Source organism: Taudactylus pleione, unplaced genomic scaffold, assembly GCF_031769625.1.
Source record: "Taudactylus pleione unplaced genomic scaffold, aTauple2 ptg000403l, whole genome shotgun sequence".
NCBI lineage: Eukaryota > Metazoa > Chordata > Amphibia > Anura > Myobatrachidae > Taudactylus > Taudactylus pleione.
Genome location: NW_028284805.1, coordinates 2,099,499 through 2,124,110, shown reverse-complemented (window position 1 = coordinate 2,124,110; position 24,612 = coordinate 2,099,499).

Genomic DNA, 24,612 nt, shown 5'->3' with positions numbered 1-24,612 from the left:
TTACACATTCAGGTGGCTGAGAAACGGTCAATCAAAGAAAGTCACCCTAGCACAAACCAGACCCACTTTAAGTCAATGGGAATGTTCCCTCAATTTGACAGCTTGTGTTTACCGATCCCAGATGGCCTAAATTTAATGTTTAATATGCTGGGATAGCCCTGACATCCCTCTACTTCCACTCCAATTTTGGGCCATTTAGACCCTCAGGTGGCGGAGAAACGGTCGATCAAAGAAAGGAACCCTAGCAGAAACCAGACCCACTTTAAGTCAATGGGAATGTTCCCTCACTTTGACAGCTTGTGTTTACTGATCCCAGGGAGCTAAAATGTATTCGCTAGTTTTCAAAGATAGCCCTGACCTTTCTTTACTTCGACTACAATTTTGGGACATTTAGACCTTCAGGTGGTGGAGAAACGGTTGATCAAATAATGGCACCCTAGCAGAAATCAGACCCTCTTTAAGTCAATGGGAATGTTCCCTCACTTTGCCAGCTTGTGTTTACTGATCCCAGGGAGCTAAAATGTATTCGCTAGTTTTCAAAGATAGCCCTGACCTTTCTTTACTTCAACAACAATTTTGGGACATTTAGTCTCCCAGGTGGCGGAGAAATGGTCGATCAAAGAAAGGCACCCAAGCAGAAACCAGACCCACTTTAAGTCAATGGGAATGTTCCCTCACTTTGACAGCTTGTGTTTACTGATCCCAGGGAGCTAAAATGTATTCGCTAGTTTTCAAAGATAGCCCTGACCTTTCTTTACTTCAACAACAATTTTGGGACATTTAGACCCTCAGGTGGCGGAGAAACGGTCGATCAAAGAATGGCACCCTAGCAGAAATCAGACCCACTTTAAGTCAATGGGAATGTTCCCTCACTTTGACAGCTTGTGTTTACTGATCCCAGGGGGCTAAAATGTATTCCCTAGTTTTAATAGATAGCCCTGACCTTTCTTTTCTTCGACAACAATGTTGGGACATTTACATATTCAGGTGGCGGAGAAACGGTCAATCAAAGAAAGTCTCCCTAGCACAAACCAGACCCACTTTAAGTCAATGGGAATGTTCCCTCATTTTGACAGCTTGTGTTTACCGATCCCAGATGGCTTAAATTTAATGTTTAATATGCTGGGATAGCCCTGACATCCCTCTACTTCCACTCCAATTTTGTGCCATTTAGACCCTCAGCTGGCGGAGAAACGGTCGATCAAAGAAAGGCACCCTAGCAGAAACCAGACCCACTTTAAGTCAATGGGAATGTTCCCTCACTTTGACAGCTTGTGTTTACTGATCCCAGGGAGCTAAAATGTATCCGATAGTTTTCAAAGATAGTCATGACCATTCTTTACTTCGACAACAATTTTGGGACATTTAGACAACCAGGTGGCGGAGAAACGGTTGATCAAATAATGGCACCCTAGCAGAAATCAGACCCACTTTAAGTCAATGGGAATGTTCTCTCAATTTGATAGCTTGTGTTTACCGATCCCAGATGGCTTAAATTTAATGTTTAATATGCTGGGATAGACCTGACATCCCTCTACTTCCACTCCAATTTTGGGCCATTTAGACCCTCAGGTGGCGGAGAAACTGTCAATCAAAGAAAGGAACCCTAGCAGAAACCAGACCCACTTTAAGTCAATGGGAATGTTCCCTCACTTTGACAGCTTGTGTTTTCTGATCCCAGGGAGCTAAAATGTATTCGCTAGTTTTCAAAGATAGCCCTGACCTTTCTTTACTTCGACTACAATTTTGGGACATTTAGACCTTCAGGTGGCGGAGAAACGGTCGATCAAATAATGGCACCCTAGCAGAAATCAGACCCTCTTTAAGTCAATGGGAATGTTCCCTCACTTTGACAGCTTGTGTTTACTGATCCCAGGGAGCTAAAATGTATTTGCTAGTTTTCAAAGATAGCCCTGACCTTTCTTTACTTCGACAACAATTTTGGGACATTTAGACCCGCAGATGGCGGAGAAACGGTCGATCAAATAATGGCACCCGAGCAGAAATCAGACCCACTTTAAGTCAATGGGTATGTTGCCTCAGTTTGACAGCTTGTGTTTACTGATCCCAGGGAGCTAAAATGTATTCGCTATATTTCATAGATAGCCCTGGCCTTTCTTTACTTCGACAACAATTTTAGGACATTTAGACCCTCAGGTGGCGGAGAAACGATCAATCAAATAAAGTCTCCCTAGCACAAACCAGACCCACTTTAAGTCAATGGGAATGTTCCCTCACTTTGACAGCTTGTGTTTACTGATCCCAGGGAGCTAAAATGTATTCGCTAGTTTTCAAAGATAGCCCTGACCTTTCTTTACTTCGACAACAATTTTGGGACATTTAGTCTCCCAGGTGGCGGAAAAATGGTCGATCAAAGAAAGGCACCCAAGCACAAACCTGACCCACTTTAAGTCAATGGGAATGATCCATCACTTTGATAGCTTGTGTTTACTGATCCCAGGGAGCTAAAATGTATTCGCTAGTTTTCAAAGATAGCCCTGACCTTTCTTTAATTCGACAACAATTTTGGGACATTTAGACCCCCAGGTGGCGGAGAAATGGTCGATCATATAATGTCACCCTAGCAGAAATCAGACCCACTTTAATCAATGGGAATGTTCCCTCACTTTGCCAGCTTGTGTTTACTGATCCCAGGGAGCTAAAATGTATTCGCTAGTTTTCAAAGATAGCCCTGACCTTTCTTTACTTCAACAACAATTTTGGGACATTTAGTCTCCCAGGTGGCGGAGAAACGGTCGATCAAAGAAAGGCACCCAAGCAGAAACCAGATCCACTTTAAGTCAATGGGAATGTTCCCTCACTTTGACAGCTTGTGTTTACTGATCCCAGGGAGCTAAAATGTATTCGCTAGTTTTCAAAGATAGCCCTGACCTTTCTTTACTTCGACAACAATTTTGGGACATTTAGTCTCCAAAGTGGCGGAGAAACGGTCGATCAAAGAAAGGCACCCAAGCAGAAACCTGATCCACTTTAAGTCAATGGGAATGTTCCCTCACTTTGACAGCTTGTGTTTACTGATCCCAGGGGGCTAAAATTTATTACCTAGTTTTAATAGATAGCCCTGACCTTTCTTTACTTCGACAACAATGTTGGGACATTTACATATTCAGGCGGCGGAGAAACGGTCAATCAAAGAAAGTCTCCCTAGCACAAACCAGACCCACTTTAAGTCAATGGGAATGTTCAATCATTTTGACAGCTAGTGTTTACCGATACCAGATGGCTTAAATTTAATGTTTAATATGCTGGGATAGCCATGACATCCCTCTACTTCCACTCCAATTTTGGGCCATTTAGACCCTCAGGTGGTGGAGAAACGGTTGATCAAAGAAAGGCACCCTAGCAGAAACCAGACCCACTTTAAGTCAATGGGAATGTTCCCTCACTTTGACAGCTTGTGTTTACTGATCCCAGGGAGCTAAAATGTATCCGATAGTTTTCAAAGATAGCCCTGACCTTTCTTTACTTCGACAACAATTTTGGGACATTTAGACCACCAGGTGGCGGAGAAACGGTCGATCAAATAATGGCACCCTAGCAGAAATCTGACCCACTTTAAGTCAATGGGAATGTTCCCTCACTTTGACAGCTTGTGTTTACTGATCCCAGGGAGCTAAAATGTATTCGCTAGTTTTCAAAGATAGCCCTGACCTTTCTTTACTTCGACAACAATTTTGGGACATTTAGTCTCCCTGGTGGCGGAGAAACGGTCGATCAAAGAATGGCACCCAAGCAGAAACCAGACCCACTTTAAGTCAATGGGAATGTTCCCTCACTTTGACAGCTTGTGTTTACTGATCCCAGGGAGCTAAAATGTATTCGCTAGTTTTCAAAGATAGCCCTGACCTTTCTTTACTTCGACAACAATTTTGGGACATTTAGACCACCAGGTGGCGGAGAAACGGTTGAATAAATAATGGCACCCTAGCAGAAATCAGACCCAGTTTAAGTCAATGGGAATGTTCCCTCACTTTGACAGCTTGTGTTTACTGATCCCAGGGAGCTAAAATGTATTCGCTAGTTTTCAAAGATAGCCCTGACCTTTCTTTACTTCGACAACAATTTTGGGACATTTAGACCCTCAGGTGGTGGAGAAAAGGTCGATCAAATAATGGCATTCCTTAGCAGAAATCAGACCCACTTTAAGTCAATGGGAATGTTCCCTCACTTTGACAGCTTGTGTTTACTGATCCCAGGGGGCTAAAATTTATTCGCTAGTTTTAATAGATAGCCCTGACCTTTCTTTACTTCGACAACAATTTTGGGACATTTACACATTCAGGTGGCGGAGAAACGGTCAATCAAAGAAAGTCACCCTAGCACAAACCAGACCCACTTTAAGTCAATGGGAATGTTCCCTCAATTTGACAGCTTGTGTTTACCGATCCCAGATGGCTTAAATTTAATGTTTAATATGCTGGGATAGCCCTGACATCCCTCTACTTCCACTCCAATTTTGGGCCATTTAGACCCTCAGGTGGCGGAGAAACGGTCGATCAAAGAAAGGAACCCTAGCAGAAACCAGACCCACTTTAAGTCAATGGGAATGTTCCCTCACTTTGACAGCTTGTTTTTACTGATCCCAGGGAGCTAAAATGTATTCGCTAGTTTTCAAAGATAGCCCTGACCTTTCTTTACTTCGACTACAATTTTGGGACATTTAGACCTTCAGGTGGCGGAGAAACGGTTGATCAAATAATGGCACCCTAGCAGAAATCAGACCCTCTTTAAGTCAATGGGAATGTTCCCTCACTTTGACAGCTTGTGTTTACTGATCCCAGGGAGCTAAAATGTATTCGCTAGTTTTCAAAGATAGCCCTGACCTTTGTTTACTTCGACAACAATTTTGGGACATTTAGACCCACAGGTGGCGGAGAAACGGTCGATCAAATAATGGCACCCGAGCAGAAATCAGACCCACTTTAAGTCAATGGGTATGTTCCCTCAGTTTGACAGCTTGTGTTTACTGATCCCAGGGGGCTAAAATTTATTCGCTAGTTTTAATAGATAGCCCTGACCTTTCTTTACTTCGACAACAATTTTGGGACATTTACACATTCAGGTGGCTGAGAAACGGTCAATCAAAGAAAGTCACCCTAGCACAAACCAGACCCACTTTAAGTCAATGGGAATGTTCCCTCAATTTGACAGCTTGTGTTTACCGATCCCAGATGGCCTAAATTTAATGTTTAATATGCTGGGATAGCCCTGACATCCCTCTACTTCCACTCCAATTTTGTGCCATTTAGACCCTCAGGTGGCGGAGAAACGGTCGATCAAAGAAAGGAACCCTAGCAGAAACCAGACCCACTTTAAGTCAATGGGAATGTTCCCTCACTTTGACAGCTTGTGTTTACTGATCCCAGGGAGCTAAAATGTATTCGCTAGTTTTCAAAGATAGCCCTGACCTTTCTTTACTTCGACTACAATTTTGGGACATTTAGACCTTCAGGTGGTGGAGAAACGGTTGATCAAATAATGGCACCCTAGCAGAAATCAGACCCTCTTTAAGTCAATGGGAATGTTCCCTCACTTTGCCAGCTTGTGTTTACTGATCCCAGGGAGCTAAAATGTATTCGCTAGTTTTCAAAGATAGCCCTGACCTTTCTTTACTTCAACAACAATTTTGGGACATTTAGTCTCCCAGGTGGCGGAGAAATGGTCGATCAAAGAAAGGCACCCAAGCAGAAACCAGACCCACTTTAAGTCAATGGGAATGTTCCCTCACTTTGACAGCTTGTGTTTACTGATCCCAGGGAGCTAAAATGTATTCGCTAGTTTTCAAAGATAGCCCTGACCTTTCTTTACTTCAACAACAATTTTGGGACATTTAGACCCTCAGGTGGCGGAGAAACGGTCGATCAAAGAATGGCACCCTAGCAGAAATCAGACCCACTTTAAGTCAATGGGAATGTTCCCTCACTTTGACAGCTTGTGTTTACTGATCCCAGGGGGCTAAAATTTATTCCCTAGTTTTAATAGATAGCCCTGACCTTTCTTTTCTTCGACAACAATGTTGGGACATTTACATATTCAGGTGGCGGAGAAACGGTCAATCAAAGAAAGTCTCCCTAGCACAAACCAGACCCACTTTAAGTCAATGGGAATGTTCCCTCATTTTGACAGCTTGTGTTTACCGATCCCAGATGGCTTAAATTTAATGTTTAATATGCTGGGATAGCCCTGACATCCCTCTACTTCCACTCCAATTTTGTGCCATTTAGACCCTCAGGTGGCGGAGAAACGGTCGATCAAAGAAAGGCACCCTAGCAGAAACCAGACCCACTTTAAGTCAATGAGAATGTTCCCTCACTTTGACAGCTTGTGTTTACTGATCCCAGGGAGCTAAAATGTATCCGATAGTTTTCAAAGATAGTCGTGACCATTCTTTACTTCGACAACAATTTTGGGACATTTAGACAACCAGGTGGCGGAGAAACGGTTGATCAAATAATGGCACCCTAGCAGAAATCAGACCCACTTTAAGTCAATGGGAATGTTCTCTCAATTTGATAGCTTGTGTTTACCGATCCCAGATGGCTTAAATTTAATGTTTAATATGCTGGGATAGACCTGACATCCCTCTACTTCCACTCCAATTTTGGGCCATTTAGACCCTCAGGTGGCGGAGAAACTGTCGATCAAAGAAAGGAACCCTAGCAGAAACCAGACCCACTTTAAGTCAATGGGAATGTTCCCTCACTTTGACAGCTTGTGTTTTCTGATCCCAGGGAGCTAAAATGTATTCGCTAGTTTTCAAAGATAGCCCTGACCTTTCTTTACTTCGACTACAATTTTGGGACATTTAGACCTTCAGGTGGCGGAGAAACGGTTGATCAAATAATGGCACCCTAGCAGAAATCAGACCCTCTTTAAGTCAATGGGAATGTTCCCTCACTTTGACAGCTTGTGTTTACTGATCCCAGGGAGCTAAAATGTATTCGCTAGTTTTCAAAGATAGCCCTGACCTTTCTTTACTTCGACAACAATTTTGGGACATTTAGACCCACAGATGGCGGAGAAACGGTCGATCAAATAATGGCACCCGAGCAGAAATCAGACCCACTTTAAGTCAATGGGTATGTTCCCTCAGTTTGACAGCTTGTGTTTACTGATCCAAGGGAGCTAAAATGTATTCGCTATATTTCATAGATAGCCCTGGCCTTTCTTTACTTCGACAACAATTTTAGGACATTTAGACCCTCAGGTGGCGGAGAAACGATCAATCAAATAAAGTCTCCCTAGCACAAACCAGACCCACTTTAAGTCAATGGGAATGTTCCCTCACTTTGACAGCTTGTGTTTACTGATCCCAGGGAGCTAAAATGTATTCGCTAGTTTTCAAAGATAGCCCTGACCTTTCTTTACTTCGACAACAATTTTGGGACATTTAGTCTCCAAAGTGGCGGAGAAACGGTCGATCAAAGAAAGGCACCCAAGCAGAAACCTGAATCACTTTAAGTCAATGGGAATGTTCCCTCACTTTGACAGCTTGTGTTTACTGATCCCAGGGGGCTAAAATTTATTACCTAGTTTTAATAGATAGCCCTGACCTTTCTTTACTTCGACAACAATGTTGGGACATTTACATATTCAGGTGGCGGAGAAACGGTCAATCAAAGAAAGTCTCCCTAGCACAAACCAGACCCACTTTAAGTCAATGGGAATGTTCCCTCATTTTGACAGCTAGTGTTTACCGATACCAGATGGCTTAAATTTAATGTTTAATATGCTGGGATAGCCCTGATATCCCTCTACTTCCACTCCAATTTTGGGCCATTTAGACCCTCAGGTGGTGGAGAAACGGTTGATCAAAGAAAGGCACCCTAGCAGAAACCAGACCCACTTTAAGTCAATGGGAATGTTCCCTCACTTTGACAGCTTGTGTTTACTGATCCCAGGGAGCTAAAATGTATCCGATAGTTTTCAAAGATAGCCCTGACCTTTCTTTACTTCGACAACAATTTTGGGACAATTAGACCACCAGGTGGCGGAGAAACGGTCGATCAAATAATGGCACCCTAGCAGAAATCTGACCCACTTTAAGTCAATGGGAATGTTCCCTCACTTTGACAGCTTGTGTTTACTGATCCCAGGGAGCTAAAATGTATTCGCTAGTTTTCAAAGATAGCCCTGACCTTTCTTTACTTCGACAACAATTTTGGGACATTTAGTCTCCCTGGTGGCGGAGAAATGGTCGATCAAAGAATGGCACCCAAGCAGAAACCAGACCCACTTTAAGTCAATGGGAATGTTCCCTCACTTTGACAGCTTGTGTTTACTGATCCCAGGGAGCTAAAATGTATTCGCTAGTTTTCAAAGATAGCCCTGACCTTTCTTTACTTCGACAACAATTTTGGGACATTTAGACCACCAGGTGGCGGAGAAACGGTTGAATAAATAATGGCACCCTAGCAGAAATCAGACCCAGTTTAAGTCAATGGGAATGTTCCCTCACTTTGACAGCTTGTGTTTACTGATCCCAGGGGGCTAAAATTTATTCGCTAGTTTTAATAGATAGCCCTGACCTTTCTTTACTTCGACAACAATTTTGGGACATTTACACATTCAGGTGGCGGAGAAACGGTCAATCAAAGAAAGTCACCCTAGCACAAACCAGACCCACTTTAAGTCAATGGGAATGTTCCCTCAATTTGACAGCTTGTGTTTACCGATCCCAGATGGCTTAAATTTAATGTTTAATATGCTGGGATAGCCCTGACATCCCTCTACTTCCACTCCAATTTTGGGCCATTTAGACCCTCAGGTGGCGGAGAAACGGTCGATCAAAGAAAGGAACCCTAGCAGAAACCAGACCCACTTTAAGTCAATGGGAATGTTCCCTCACTTTGACAGCTTGTGTTTACTGATCCCAGGGAGCTAAAATGTATTCGCTAGTTTTCAAAGATAGCCCTGACCTTTCTTTACTTCGACTACAATTTTGGGACATTTAGACCTTCAGGTGGGGGAGAAACGGTCGATCAAATAATGGCACCCTAGCAGAAATCAGACCCACTTTATGTCAATGGGAATGTTCCCTCACTTTGACAGCTTGTGTTTACTGATCCCAGGGAGCTAAAATGTATTCGCTAGTTTTCAAAGATAGCCCTGACCTTTCTTTACTTCGACAACAATTTTGGGACAGTTAGACCCTCAGGTGGCGGAGAAACGGTTGATCAAATAATGGCACCCGAGCAGAAATCAGACCCACTTTAAGTCAATGGGTATGTTCCCTCACTTTGACAGCTTGTGTTTACTGATCCCAGGGAGCTAAAATGTATTCGCTAGTTTTCATAGATAGCCCTGGCCTTTCTTTACTTCGACATCAATTTTGTGACATTTAGACCCTCAGGTGGCGGAGAAACGATCAATCAAATAAAGTCTCCCTAGCACAAACCAGACCCACTTTAAGTCAATGGGAATGTTCCCTCACTTTGCCAGCTTGTGTTTACTGATCCCAGGGAGCTTAAATGTATTCGCTAGTTTTCAAAGATAGCCCTGACATTTCTTTACTTCAACAACAATTTTGGGACATTTAGTCTCCCAGGTGGCGGAGAAACCGTAGATCAAAGAAAGGCACCCAAGCAGAAACCAGATCCACTTTAAGTCAATGGGAATGTTCCCTCACTTTGATAGCTTGTGTTTACTGATCCCAGGGAGCTAAAATGTATTCGATAGTTTTCAAAGATAGCCCTGACCTTTCTTTACTTCGACAACAATGTTGGGACATTTACATATTCAGGTGGCGGAGAAACGGTCAATCAAAGAAAGTCTCCATAGCACAAACCAGACGCACTTTAAGTCAATGGGAATGTTCCCTCATTTTGACAGCTTGTGTTTACCGATACCAGATGGCTTAAATTTAATGTTTAATATGCTGGGATAGCCCTCAAATCCCTCTACTTCCACTCCAATTTTGGGCCATTTAGACCCTCAGGTGGCAGAGAAATGGTTGATCAAAGAAAGGCACCCTAGCAGAAACCAGACCCACTTTAAGTCAATGGGAATGTTCCCTCACTTTGACAGCTTGTGTTTACTGATCCCAGGGAGCTAAAATGTATTCGCTAGTTTTCAAAGATAGCCCTGACCTTTCTTTACTTCGACAACAATTTGGGGACATTTAGTCTCCCTGGTGGCGGAGAAACGGTCGATCAAAGAATAGTACCCAAGCAGAAACCAGACCCACTTTAAGTCAATGGGAATGTTCCCTCACTTTGACAGCTTGTGTTTACTGATCCCAGGGAGCTAAAATGTATTCGCTAGTTTTCAAAGATAGCCCTGACCTTTCTTTACTTCGACAACAATTTTGGGACATTTAGACCACCAGGTGGCGGAGAAACGGTTGAATAAATAATGGCACCCTAGCAGAAATCAGACCCAGTTTAAGTCAATGGGAATGTTCCCTCACTTTGACAGCTTGTGTTTACTGATCCCAGGGAGCTAAAATGTATTCGCTAGTTTTCAAAGATAGCCCTGACCTTTCTTTACTTCGACAACAATTTTGGGAAATTTAGACCCTCAGGAGGCGGAGAAAAGGTCGATCAAATAATGGCATTCCTTAGCAGAAATCAGACCCACTTTAAGTCAATGGGAATGTTCCCTCACTTTGACAGCTTGTGTTTACTGATCCCAGGGGGCTAAAATTTATTCGCTAGTTTTAATAGATAGCCCTGACCTTTCTTTACTTCGACAACAATTTTGGGACATTTACACATTCAGGTGGCGGAGAAACGGTCAATCAAAGAAAGTCACCCTAGCACAAACCAGACCCACTTTAAGTCAATGGGAATGTTCCCTCAATTTGACAGCTTGTGTTTACCGATCCCAGATGGATTAAATTTAATGTTTAAAATGCTGGGATAGCCCTGACATCCCTCTACTTCCACTCCAATTTTGGGCCATTTAGACCCTCAGGTGGCGGAGAAATGGTCGATCAAAGAAAGGAACCCTAGCAGAAACCAGACCCACTTTAAGTCAATGGGAATGTTCACTCACTTTGACAGCTTGTGTTTACTGATCCCAGGGAGCTAAAATGTATTCGCTAGTTTTCAAAGATAGCCGTGACCATTCTTTACTTCGACAACAATTTTGGGACATTTAGACAACCAGGTGGCGGAGTAACGGTTGATCAAATAATGGCACCCTAGCAGAAATCAGACCCACTTTAAGTCAATGGGAATGTTCTCTCAATTTGACAGCTTGTGTTTACCGATCCCAGATGGCTTAAATTTAATGTTTAATATGCTGGTATAGCCCTGACATCCCTCTACTTCCACTCCAATTTTGGGCCATTTTGACAATCAGGTGGCGGAGAAATGGTCGATCAAAAAAGGAACCCTAGCAGAAACCAGACCCACTGTAAGTCAATGGGAATGTTCCCTCACTTTGACAGCTTGTGTTTTCTGATCCCAGGTAGCTAAAATGTATTCGCTAGTTTTCAAAGATAGCCCTGACCTTTCTTTACTTCAACTACAATTTTGGCACATTTAGACCTTCAGGTGGCGGAGAAACGGTTGATCAAATAATGGCACCCTAGCAGAAATCAGACCCTCTTTAAGTCAATGGGAATGTTCCCTCACTTTGACAGCTTGTGTTTACTGATCCCAGGGAGCTAAAATGTATTCGCTAGTTTTCAAAGATAGCCCTGACCTTTCTTTACTTCGACAACAATTTTGGGACATTTAGACCCACAGGTGGCGGAGAAATGGTCGATCAAATAATGGCACCCGAGCAGAAATCAGACCCACTTTAAGTCAATGGGTATGTTCCCTCACTTTGACAGCTTGTGTTTACTGATCCCAGGGAGCTAAAATGTATTCGCTATATTTCATAGATAGCCCTGGCCTTTCTTTACTTCGACAACAATTTTGGGACATTTAGACCCTCAGGTGGCGGAGAAACGATCAATCAAATAAAGTCTCCCTAGCTCAAACCAGACCCACTTTAAGTCAATGGGAATGTTCCCTCACTTTGACAGCTTGTGTTTACTGATCCCAGGGAGCTAAAATGTATCCGATAGTTTTCAAAGATAGCCGTGACCATTCTTTACTTCGACAACAATTTTGGGACATTTAGACAACCAGGTGGCGGAGTAACGGTTGATCAAATAATGGCACCCTAGCAGAAATCAGACCCACTTTAAGTCAATGGGAATGTTCTCTCAATTTGACAGCTTGTGTTTACCGATCCCAGATGGCTTAAATTTAATGTTTAATATGCTGGTATAGCCCTGACATCCCTCTACTTCCACTCCAATTTTGGGCCATTTTGACAATCAGGTGGCGGAGAAATGGTCGATCAAAAAAGGAACCCTAGCAGAAACCAGACCCACTTTAAGTCAATGGGAATGTTCCCTCACTTTGACAGCTTGTGTTTTCTGATCCCAGGGAGCTAAAATGTATTCGCTAGTTTTCAAAGATAGCCCTGACCTTTCTTTACTTCAACTACAATTTTGGCACATTTAGACCTTCAGGTGGCGGAGAAACGGTTGATCAAATAATGGCACCCTAGCAGAAATCAGACCCTCTTTAAGTCAATGGGAATGTTCCCTCACTTTGACAGCTTGTGTTTACTGATCCCAGGGAGCTAAAATGTATTCGCTAGTTTTCAAAGATAGCCCTGACCTTTCTTTACTTCGACAACAATTTTGGGACATTTAGACCCACAGGTGGCGGAGAAATGGTCGATCAAATAATGGCACCCGAGCAGAAATCAGACCCACTTTAAGTCAATGGGTATGTTCCCTCACTTTGACAGCTTGTGTTTACTGATCCCAGGGAGCTAAAATGTATTCGCTATATTTCATAGATAGCCCTGGCCTTTCTTTACTTCGACAACAATTTTGGGACATTTAGACCCTCAGGTGGCGGAGAAACGATCAATCAAATAAAGTCTCCCTAGCTCAAACCAGACCCACTTTAAGTCAATGGGAATGTTCCCTCACTTTGACAGCTTGTGTTTACTGATCCCAGGGAGCTAAAATGTATTCGCTAGTTTTCAAAGATAGCCCTGACCTTTCTTTACTTCGACAACAATTTTGGGACATTTAGTCTCCCAGGTGGCGGAGAAATGGTCGATCAAAGAAAGGCACCCAAGCAGAAACCTGACCCACTTTAAGTCAATGGGAATGTTCCATCACTTTGACAGCTTGTGTTTACTGATCCCAGGGAGCTAAAATGTATTCGCTAGTTTTCAAAGATAGCCCTGACCTTTCTTTACTTCGACAACAATTTTGGGACATTTAGACCCCCAGGTGGCGGAGAAATGGTCGATCATATAATGTCACCCTAGCAGAAATCAGACCCACTTTAAGTCAATGGGAATGTTCACTCTCTTTGCCAGCTTGTGTTTACTGATCCCAGGGAGCTAAAATGTATTCGCTAGTTTTCAAAGATAGCCCTGACCTTTCTTTACTTCAACAACAATTTTGGGACATTTAGTCTCCCAGGTGGCGGAGAAACGGTCGATCAAAGAAAGGCACCCAAGCAGAAACCAGATCCACTTTAAGTCAATGGGAATGTTCCCTCACTTTGACAGCTTGTGTTTACTGATCCCAGGGAGCTAAAATGTATTCGCTAGTTTTCAAAGATAGCCCTGACCTTTCTTTACTTCGACAACAATTTTGGGACATTTAGTCTCCAAAGTGGCGGAGAAACGGTCAATCAAATAATGGCACCCTAGCAGAAATCAGACCCACTTTAAGTCAATGGGAATGTTCCCTCACTTTGACAGCTTGTGTTTACTGATCCCAGGGGGCTAAAATTTATTCCCTAGTTTTAATAGATAGCCCTGACCTTTCTTTACTTCGACAACAATGTTGGGACATTTACATATTCAGGTGGCGGAGAAACGGTCAATCAAAGAAAGTCTCCCTAGCACAAACCAGACCCACTTTAAGTCAATGGGAATGTTCCCTCATTTTGACAGCTTGTGTTTACCGATACCAGATGGCTTAAATTTAATGTTTAATATGCTGGGATAGCCCTGACATCCCTCTACTTCCACTCTAATTTTGGGCCATTTAGACCCTCAGGTGGCGGAGAAACGGTTGATCAAAGAAAGGCACCCTAGCAGAAACCAGACCCACTTTAAGTCAATGGGAATGTTCCCTCACTTTGACAGCTTGTGTTTACTGATCCCAGGGAGCTAAAATGTATCCGATAGTTTTCAAAGATAGCCGTGACCATTCTTTACTTCGACAACAATTTTGGGACATTTAGACAACCAGGTGGCGGAGTAACGGTTGATCAAATAATGGCACCCTAGCAGAAATCAGACCCACTTTAAGTCAATGGGAATGTTCTCTCAGTTTGACAGCTTGTGTTTACCGATCCCAGATGGCTTAAATTTAATGTTTAATATGCTGGTATAGCCCTGACATCCCTCTACTTCCACTCCAATTTTGGGCCATTTTGACAATCAGGTGGCGGAGAAATGGTCGATCAAAAAAGGAACCCTAGCAGAAACCAGACCCACTTTAAGTCAATGGGAATGTTCCCTCACTTTGACAGCTTGTGTTTTCTGATCCCAGGGAGCTAAAATGTATTCGCTAGTTTTCAAAGATAGCCCTGACCTTTCTTTACTTCAACTACAATTTTGGCACATTTAGACCTTCAGGTGGCGGAGAAACGGTTGATCAAATAATGGCACCCTAGCAGAAATCAGACCCTCTTTAAGTCAATGGGAATGTTCCCTCACTTTGACAGCTTGTGTTTACTGATCCCAGGGAGCTAAAATGTATTCGCTAGTTTTCAAAGATAGCCCTGACCTTTCTTTACTTCGACAACAATTTTGGGACATTTAGACCCACAGGTGGCGGAGAAATGGTCGATCAAATAATGGCACCCGAGCAGAAATCAGACCCACTTTAAGTCAATGGGTATGTTCCCTCACTTTGACAGCTTGTGTTTACTGATCCCAGGGAGCTAAAATGTATTCGCTATATTTCATAGATAGCCCTGGCCTTTCTTTACTTCGACAACAATTTTGGGACATTTAGACCCTCAGGTGGCGGAGAAACGATCAATCAAATAAAGTCTCCCTAGCTCAAACCAGACCCACTTTAAGTCAATGGGAATGTTCCCTCACTTTGACAGCTTGTGTTTACTGATCCCAGGGAGCTAAAATGTATTCGCTAGTTTTCAAAGATAGCCCTGACCTTTCTTTACTTCGACAACAATTTTGGGACATTTAGTCTCCCAGGTGGCGGAGAAATGGTCGATCAAAGAAAGGCACCCAAGCAGAAACCTGACCCACTTTAAGTCAATGGGAATGTTCCATCACTTTGACAGCTTGTGTTTACTGATCCCAGGGAGCTAAAATGTATTCGCTAGTTTTCAAAGATAGCCCTGACCTTTCTTTACTTCGACAACAATTTTGGGACATTTAGACCCCCAGGTGGCGGAGAAATGGTCGATCATATAATGTCACCCTAGCAGAAATCAGACCCACTTTAAGTCAATGGGAATGTTCACTCTCTTTGCCAGCTTGTGTTTACTGATCCCAGGGAGCTAAAATGTATTCGCTAGTTTTCAAAGATAGCCCTGACCTTTCTTTACTTCAACAACAATTTTGGGACATTTAGTCTCCCAGGTGGTGGAGAAACGGTCGATCAAAGAAAGGCACCCAAGCAGAAACCAGATCCACTTTAAGTCAATGGGAATGTTCCCTCACTTTGACAGCTTGTGTTTACTGATCCCAGGGAGCTAAAATGTATTCGCTAGTTTTCAAAGATAGCCCTGACCTTTCTTTACTTCGACAACAATTTTGGGACATTTAGTCTCCAAAGTGGCGGAGAAACGGTCAATCAAATAATGGCACCCTAGCAGAAATCAGACCCACTTTAAGTCAATGGGAATGTTCCCTCACTTTGACAGCTTGTGTTTACTGATCCCAGGGGGCTAAAATTTATTCCCTAGTTTTAATAGATAGCCCTGACCTTTCTTTACTTCGACAACAATGTTGGGACATTTACATATTCAGGTGGCGGAGAAACGGTCAATCAAAGAAAGTCTCCCTAGCACAAACCAGACCCACTTTAAGTCAATGGGAATGTTCCCTCATTTTGACAGCTTGTGTTTACCGATACCAGATGGCTTAAATTTAATGTTTAATATGCTGGGATAGCCCTGACATCCCTCTACTTCCACTCTAATTTTGGGCCATTTAGACCCTCAGGTGGTGGAGAAACGGTTGATCAAAGAAAGGCACCCTAGCAGAAACCAGACCCACTTTAAGTCAATGGGAATGTTCCCTCACTTTGACAGCTTGTGTTTACTGATCCCAGGGAGCTAAAATGTATCCGATAGTTTTCAAAGATAGCCGTGACCATTCTTTACTTCGACAACAATTTTGGGACATTTAAACCCTCATGTGGCGGAGAAACGATCAATCAAATAAAGTCTCCCTAGCACAAACCAGACCCACTTTAAGTCAATGGGAATGTTCCCTCACTTTGACAGCTTGTGTTTACTGATCCCAGGGAGCTAAAATGTACTCGCTAGTTTTCAAAGATAGCCCTGACCTTTCTTTACTTCGACAACAATTTTGGGACATTTAGTCTCCCAGGTGGCGGAGAAATGGTCGATCAAAGAAAGGCACCCAAGCAGAAACCTGACCCACTTTAAGTCAATGGGAATGTTCCATCACTTTGACAGCTTGTGTTTACTGATCCCAGGGAGCTAAAATGTATTCGCTAGTTTTCAAAGATAGCCCTGACCTTTCTTTACTTCGACAACAATTTTGGGACATTTAGACCCCCAGGTGGCGGAGAAATGGTCGATCATATAATGTCACCCTAGCAGAAATCAGACCCACTTTAAGTCAATGGGAATGTTCCCTCTCTTTGCCAGCTTGTGTTTACTGATCCCAGGGAGCTAAAATGTATTCGCTAGTTTTCAAAGATAGCCCTGACCTTTCTTTACTTCGACAACAATTTTGGGACAATTAGTCTCCCAGGTGGCGGAGAAACGGTCGATCAAAGAAAGGCACCCAAGCAGAAACCAGATCCACTTTAAGTCAATGTGAATGTTCCCTCACTTTGACAGCTTGTGTTTACTGATCCCAGGGAGCTAAAATGTATTCGCTAGTTTTCAAAGATAGCCCTGACCTTTCTTTACTTCGACAACAATTTTGGGACATTTAGTCTCCAAAGTGGCGGAGAAACGTTCAATCAAATAATGGCACCCTAGCAGAAATCAGACCCACTTTAAGTCAATGGGAATGTTCCCTCATTTTGACAGCTTGTGTTTACTGATCCCAGGGGGCTAAAATTTATTCCCTAGTTTTAATAGATAGCCCTGACCTTTCTTTACTTCGACAACAATGTTGGGACATTTACATTTTCAGGTGGCGGAGAAACGGTCAATCAAAGAAAGTCTCCCTAGCACAAACCAGACCCACTTTAAGTCAATGGGAATGTTCCCTCATTTTGACAGCTTGTGTTTACCGATACCAGATGGCTTAAATTTAATGTTTAATATGCTGGGATAGCCCTGACATCCCTCTACTTCCACTCCAATTTTGGGCCATTTAGACCCTCAGGTGGCGGAGAAACGGTTGATCAAAGAAAGGCACCCTAGCAGAAACCAGACCCACTTTAAGTCAATGGGAATGTTCCCTCACTTTGACAGCTTGTGTTTACTGATCCCAGGGAGCTAAAATGTATCCGATAGTTTTCAAAGATAGCCGTGACCATTCTTTACTTCGACAACAATTTTGGGACATTTAGACAACCAGGTGGCGGAGAAACGGTTGATCAAATAATGGCACCCTAGCAGAAATCAGACCCACTTTAAGTCAATGGGAATGTTCCCTCACTTTGACAGCTTGTGTTTACTGATCCCAGGGAGCTAAAATGTATTCGCTAGTTTTCAAAGATAGCCCTGACCTTTCTTTACTTCGACAACAATTTTGGGACATTTAGACCACCAGGTGGCGGAGAAACGGTCGATCAAATAATGGCACCCTAGCAGAAATCTGACCCACTTTAAGTCAATGGGAATGTTCCCTCACTTTGACAGCTTGTGTTTACTGATCCCAGGGAGATAAAATGTATTCGCTAGTTTTCAAAGATAGCCCTGACCTTTCTTTACTTCGACAACAATTTTGGGACATTTAGTCTCCCTGGTGGCGGAGAAACGGTCGATCAAAGAATGGCACCCAAGCAGAAACCAGACCCACTTTAAGTCAATGGGAATGTTCCCTCACTTTGACAGCTTGTGTTTACTGATCCCAGGGAGCTAAAATGTATTCGCTAGTTTTCAAAGATAGCCCTGACCTTTCTTTACTTCGACAACAATTTTGGGACATTTAGACCACCAGGTGGCGGAGAAACGGTTGAATAAATAATGGCACCCTAGCAGAAATCAGACCCAGTTTAAGTCAATGGGAATGTTCCCTCACTTTGACAGCTTGTGTTTACTGATCCCAGGGAGCTAAAATGTATTCGCTAGTTTTCAAAGATAGCCCTGACCTTTCTTTACTTCGACAACAATTTTGGGACATTTAGATCCTCAGGTGGCGGAGAAAAGGTCAATCAAAGAAAGTCACCCTAGCACAAACCAGACCCACTTTAAGTCAATGGGAATGTTCCCTCAATTTGACAGCTTGTGTTTACCGATCCCAGATGGCTTAAATTTAATGTTTAATATGCTGGGATAGCCCTGACATCCCTCTACTTCCACTCCAATTTTGGGCCATTTAGACCCTCAGGTGGCGGAGAAACGGTCGATCAAAGAAAGGAACCCTAGCAGAAACCAGACCCACTTTAAGTCAATGGGAATGTTCCCTCACTTTGACAGCTTGTGTTTACTGATCCCAGGGAGCTAAAATGTATTCGCTAGTTTTCAAAGATAGCCCTGACCTTTCTTTACTTCGACTACAATTTTGGGACATTTAGACCTTCAGGTGGCGGAGAAACGGTTGATCAAATAATGGCACCCTAGCAGAAATCAGACCCTCTTTAAGTCAATGGGAATGTTCCCTCACTTTGACAGCTTGTGTTTACTGATCCCAGGGAACTAAAATGTATTCGCTAGTTTTCATAGATAGCCCTGACCTTTCTTTACTTCGACAACAATTTTGGGACATTTAGACCCTCAGGTGGCGGAGAAACGGTCGATCAAATAATGGCACCCTAGCAGAAATCAGACCCACTTTATGTCAATGGGAATGTTCCCTCACTTTGACAGCTTGTGTTTACTGATCCCAGGGAGCTAATATGTATTCGCTAGTTTTCAAAGATAGCCCTGACCTTTCTTTACTTCGACAACAATTTTGGGACAGTTAGACCCACAGGTGGCGGAGAAACGGTCGATCAAATAATGGCACCCGAGCAGAAATCAGACCCACTTTAAGTCAATGGGTATGTTCCCTCACTTTGACAGCTTATGTTTACTGATCCCAGGGAGCTAAAATGTATTCGCTAGTTTTCATAGATAGCCCTGGCCTTTCTTTACTTCGACATCAATTTTGTGACATTTAGACCCTCAGGTGGCGGAGAAACGATCAATCAAATAAAGTCTCCCTAGCACAAACCAGACCCACTTTAAGTCATGGGGAATGTTCCCTCACTTTGACAGCTTGTGTTTACTGATCCCAGGGAGCTAAAATGTATTCGCTAGTTTTCAAAGATAGCCCTGACCTTTCTTTACTTCGACAACAATTTTGGGACATTTAGACCCCCAGGTGGCGGAGAAATGGTCGATCATATAATGTCACCCTAGCAGAAATCAGGCCCACTTTAAGTCAATGGGAATGTTCCCTCACTTTGCCAGCTTGTGTTTACTGATCCCAGGGAGCTAAAATGTATTCGCTAGTTTTCAAAGATAGCCCTGACCTTTCTTTACTTCGACAACAATTTTGGGACATTTAGACCACCAGGTGGCGGAGAAACGGTCGATCAAATAATGGCACCCTAGCAGAAATCTGACCCACTTTAAGTCAATGGGAATGTTCCCTCACTTTGACAGCTTGTGTTTACTGATCCCAGGGAGATAAAATGTATTCGCTAGTTTTCAAAGATAGCCCTGACCTTTCTTTACTTCGACAACAATTTTGGGACATTTAGTCTCCCTGGTGGCGGAGAAACGGTCGATCAAAGAATGGCACCCAAGCAGAAACCAGACCCACTTTAAGTCAATGGGAATGTTCCCTCACTTTGACAGCTTGTGTTTACTGATCCCAGGGAGCTAAAATGTATTCGCTAGTTTTCAAAGATAGCCATGACCTTTCTTTACTTCGACAACAATTTTGGGACATTTAGACCACCAGGTGGCGGAGAAACGGTTGAATAAATAATGGCACCCTAGCAGAAATCAGACCCAGTTTAAGTCAATGGGAATGTTCCCTCACTTTGACAGCTTGTGTTTACTGATCCCAGGGAGCTAAAATGTATTCGCTAGTTTTCAAAGATAGCCCTGACCTTTCTTTACTTCGACAACAATTTTGGGACATTTAGATCCTCAGGTGGCGGAGAAAAGGTCAATCAAAGAAAGTCACCCTAGCACAAACCAGACCCACTTTAAGTCAATGGGAATGTTCCCTCAATTTGACAGCTTGTGTTTACCGATCCCAGATGGCTTAAATTTAATGTTTAATATGCTGGGATAGCCCTGACATCCCTCTACTTCCACTCCAATTTTGGGCCATTTAGACCCTCAGGTGGCGGAGAAACGGTCGATCAAAGAAAGGAACCCTAGCAGAAACCAGACCCACTTTAAGTCAATGGGAATGTTCCCTCACTTTGACAGCTTGTGTTTACTGATCCCAGGGAGCTAAAATGTATTCGCTAGTTTTCAAAGATAGCCCTGACCTTTCTTTACTTCGACTACAATTTTGGGACATTTAGACCTTCAGGTGGCGGAGAAACGGTTGATCAAATAATGGCACCCTAGCAGAAATCAGACCCTCTTTAAGTCAATGGGAATGTTCCCTCACTTTGACAGCTTGTGTTTACTGATCCCAGGGAACTAAAATGTATTCGCTAGTTTTCATAGATAGCCCTGACCTTTCTTTACTTCGACAACAATTTTGGGACATTTAGACCCTCAGGTGGCGGAGAAACGGTCGATCAAATAATGGCACCCTAGCAGAAATCAGACCCACTTTATGTCAATGGGAATGTTCCCTCACTTTGACAGCTTGTGTTTACTGATCCCAGGGAGCTAATATGTATTCGCTAGTTTTCAAAGATAGCCCTGACCTTTCTTTACTTCGACAACAATTTTGGGACAGTTAGACCCACAGGTGGCGGAGAAACGGTCGATCAAATAATGGCACCCGAGCAGAAATCAGACCCACTTTAAGTCAATGGGTATGTTCCCTCACTTTGACAGCTTATGTTTACTGATCCCAGGGAGCTAAAATGTATTCGCTAGTTTTCATAGATAGCCCTGGCCTTTCTTTACTTCGACATCAATTTTGTGACATTTAGACCCTCAGGTGGCGGAGAAACGATCAATCAAATAAAGTCTCCCTAGCACAAACCAGACCCACTTTAAGTCATGGGGAATGTTCCCTCACTTTGACAGCTTGTGTTTACTGATCCCAGGGAGCTAAAATGTATTCGCTAGTTTTCAAAGATAGCCCTGACCTTTCTTTACTTCGACAACAATTTTGGGACATTTAGACCCCCAGGTGGCGGAGAAATGGTCGATCATATAATGTCACCCTAGCAGAAATCAGGCCCACTTTAAGTCAATGGGAATGTTCCCTCACTTTGCCAGCTTGTGTTTACTGATCCCAGGGAGCTAAAATGTATTCGCTAGTTTTCAAAGATAGCCCTGACCTTTCTTTACTTCGACAACAATTTTGGGACATTTAGACCACCAGGTGGCGGAGAAACGGTCGATCAAATAATGGCACCCTAGCAGAAATCTGACCCACTTTAAGTCAATGGGAATGTTCCCTCACTTTGACAGCTTGTGTTTACTGATCCCAGGGAGATAAAATGTATTCGCTAGTTTTCAAAGATAGCCCTGACCTTTCTTTACTTCGACAACAATTTTGGGACATTTAGTCTCCCTGGTGGCGGAGAAACGGTCGATCAAAGAATGGCACCCAAGCAGAAACCAGACCCACTTTAAGTCAATGGGAATGTTCCCTCACTTTGACAGCTTGTGTTTACTGATCCCAGGGAGCTAAAATGTATTCGCTAGTTTTCAAAGATAGCCATGACCTTTCTTTACTTCGACAACAATTTTGGGACATTTAGACCACCAGGTGGCGGAGAAACGGTTGAATAAATAATGGCACCCTAGCAGAAATCAGACCCAGTTTAAGTCAATGGGAATGTTCCCTCACTTTGACAGCTTGTGTTTACTGATCCCAGGGAGCTAAAATGTATTCGCTAGTTTTCAAAGATAGCCCTGACCTTTCTTTACTTCGACAACAATTTTGGGACATTTAGATCCTCAGGTGGCGGAGAAAAGGTCAATCAAAGAAAGTCACCCTAGCACAAACCAGACCCACTTTAAGTCAATGGGAATGTTCCCTCAATTTGACAGCTTGTGTTTACCGATCCCAGATGGCTTAAATTTAATGTTTAATATGCTGGGATAGCCCTGACATCCCTCTACTTCCACTCCAATTTTGGGCCATTTAGACCCTCAGGTGGCGGAGAAACGGTCGATCAAAGAAAGGAACCCTAGCAGAAACCAGACCCACTTTAAGTCAATGGGAATGTTCCCTCACTTTGACAGCTTGTGTTTACTGATCCCAGGGAGCTAAAATGTATTCGCTAGTTTTCAAAGATAGCCCTGACCTTTCTTTACTTCGACTACAATTTTGGGACATTTAGACCTTCAGGTGGCGGAGAAACGGTTGATAAAATAATGGCACCCTAGCAGAAATCAGACCCTCTTTAAGTCAATGGGAATGTTCCCTCACTTTGACAGCTTGTGTTTACTGATCCCAGGGAACTAAAATGTATTCGCTAGTTTTCATAGATAGCCCTGACCTTTCTTTACTTCGACAACAATTTTGGGACATTTAGACCCTCAGGTGGCGGAGAAACGGTCGATCAAATAATGGCACCCTAGCAGAAATCAGACCCACTTTATGTCAATGGGAATGTTCCCTCACTTTGACAGCTTGTGTTTACTGATCCCAGGGAGCTAATATGTATTCGCTAGTTTTCAAAGATAGCCCTGACCTTTCTTTACTTCGACAACAATTTTGGGACAGTTAGACCCACAGGTGGCGGAGAAACGGTCGATCAAATAATGGCACCCGAGCAGAAATCAGACCCACTTTAAGTCAATGGGTATGTTCCCTCACTTTGACAGCTTATGTTTACTGATCCCAGGGAGCTAAAATGTATTCGCTAGTTTTCATAGATAGCCCTGGCCTTTCTTTACTTCGACATCAATTTTGTGACATTTAGACCCTCAGGTGGCGGAGAAACGATCAATCAAATAAAGTCTCCCTAGCACAAACCAGACCCACTTTAAGTCATGGGGAATGTTCCCTCACTTTGACAGCTTGTGTTTACTGATCCCAGGGAGCTAAAATGTATTCGCTAGTTTTCAAAGATAGCCCTGACCTTTCTTTACTTCGACAACAATTTTGGGACATTTAGACCCCCAGGTGGCGGAGAAATGGTCGATCATATAATGTCACCCTAGCAGAAATCAGGCCCACTTTAAGTCAATGGGAATGTTCCCTCACTTTGCCAGCTTGTGTTTACTGATCCCAGGGAGCTAAAATGTATTCGCTAGTTTTCAAAGATAGCCCTGACCTTTCTTTACTTCGACAACAATTTTGGGACATTTAGACCACCAGGTGGCGGAGAAACGGTCGATCAAATAATGGCACCCTAGCAGAAATCTGACCCACTTTAAGTCAATGGGAATGTTCCCTCACTTTGACAGCTTGTGTTTACTGATCCCAGGGAGATAAAATGTATTCGCTAGTTTTCAAAGATAGCCCTGACCTTTCTTTACTTCGACAACAATTTTGGGACATTTAGTCTCCCTGGTGGCGGAGAAACGGTCGATCAAAGAATGGCACCCAAGCAGAAACCAGACCCACTTTAAGTCAATGGGAATGTTCCCTCACTTTGACAGCTTGTGTTTACTGATCCCAGGGAGCTAAAATGTATTCGCTAGTTTTCAAAGATAGCCATGACCTTTCTTTACTTCGACAACAATTTTGGGACATTTAGACCACCAGGTGGCGGAGAAACGGTTGAATAAATAATGGCACCCTAGCAGAAATCAGACCCAGTTTAAGTCAATGGGAATGTTCCCTCACTTTGACAGCTTGTGTTTACTGATCCCAGGGAGCTAAAATGTATTCGCTAGTTTTCAAAGATAGCCCTGACCTTTCTTTACTTCGACAACAATTTTGGGACATTTAGATCCTCAGGTGGCGGAGAAAAGGTCAATCAAAGAAAGTCACCCTAGCACAAACCAGACCCACTTTAAGTCAATGGGAATGTTCCCTCAATTTGACAGCTTGTGTTTACCGATCCCAGATGGCTTAAATTTAATGTTTAATATGCTGGGATAGCCCTGACATCCCTCTACTTCCACTCCAATTTTGGGCCATTTAGACCCTCAGGTGGCGGAGAAACGGTCGATCAAAGAAAGG